General features: G+C 69.9%; 1 protein-coding gene across 1 annotated transcript in view; it reads right to left on the bottom strand.

Annotated features, from left to right (window-relative positions):
• The window catches only part of ARHGEF16 (Rho guanine nucleotide exchange factor 16), an 11,828-nt gene that overhangs the window by 437 nt on the left and 11,075 nt on the right, over window positions 1-316 (bottom strand). The window lies entirely within an intron of this gene.

The raw sequence follows: 316 nt of genomic DNA on the forward strand, positions 1-316 counted from the left end.
GTCCTGACAAGGTCTCGGGGCTCCAACCAGCTCTGCCGGCCTCTGTGGGGTCCCGGCAGCAGCAGAGCCCCCCACTAGGGCACAGCTTTAGATCCTGCACCTCGGGGGCGTCTGAAGGTGCCTGGAAGGAGGTGCTCAGGGCTCGGTCCCAGGCTGGCTGGGAGCAGTGACCTCTGGTGGGGGCCGGGGCTGCTGGCATGCCAGTGGGGCCAGACCCTCGCCCGGGGTCCGTCTTGCCTGGGCCCCTCTGCCAGCCCCTCCCCTATACTCCCCGGGCTCTGCCCCTCACCTGTGTCCCCCTCGTCTCTCCCCTCAC

Source organism: Myotis davidii, unplaced genomic scaffold (genome assembly GCF_000327345.1).
Source record: "Myotis davidii unplaced genomic scaffold, ASM32734v1 scaffold427, whole genome shotgun sequence".
Lineage (NCBI taxonomy): Eukaryota > Metazoa > Chordata > Mammalia > Chiroptera > Vespertilionidae > Myotis > Myotis davidii.